Genomic DNA, 404 nt, shown 5'->3' on the forward strand with positions numbered 1-404 from the left:
GGGACTTAATCCCTAGTCTTAAATTCTAATATTTATTATCATTAACATTATGTATTTATATATGTGTATGTGTATATGTATTATATTTATGTGCTTACTTAACTATTAATTATTCTTGTATTACTATGGTATTCAGTCCTTTTTTTTTTTTCATAGTTTCATCCGTGACAGATTGGTGAAGGTCGACCATATATGTGGGATCTCCTACTATGCGTATGTTTTGTCCCTCACGGAGGCACGCGAATACCACTTCTATACGATCCTAACTTCTATGGTCGCGATAGTGTGCTACCACTTTAAGGTTATTAGACATCAACTGATTATTTTTTACAATGGCAACACATCAATAAATAAATGTCAATGTCAAATTTAAAAACGTCGTGCGACCCTCCCTGCCCCGTCTG

The sequence above is a fragment of the Cydia splendana genome, chromosome 18 (assembly GCF_910591565.1).
Source record: "Cydia splendana chromosome 18, ilCydSple1.2, whole genome shotgun sequence".
Lineage (NCBI taxonomy): Eukaryota > Metazoa > Arthropoda > Insecta > Lepidoptera > Tortricidae > Cydia > Cydia splendana.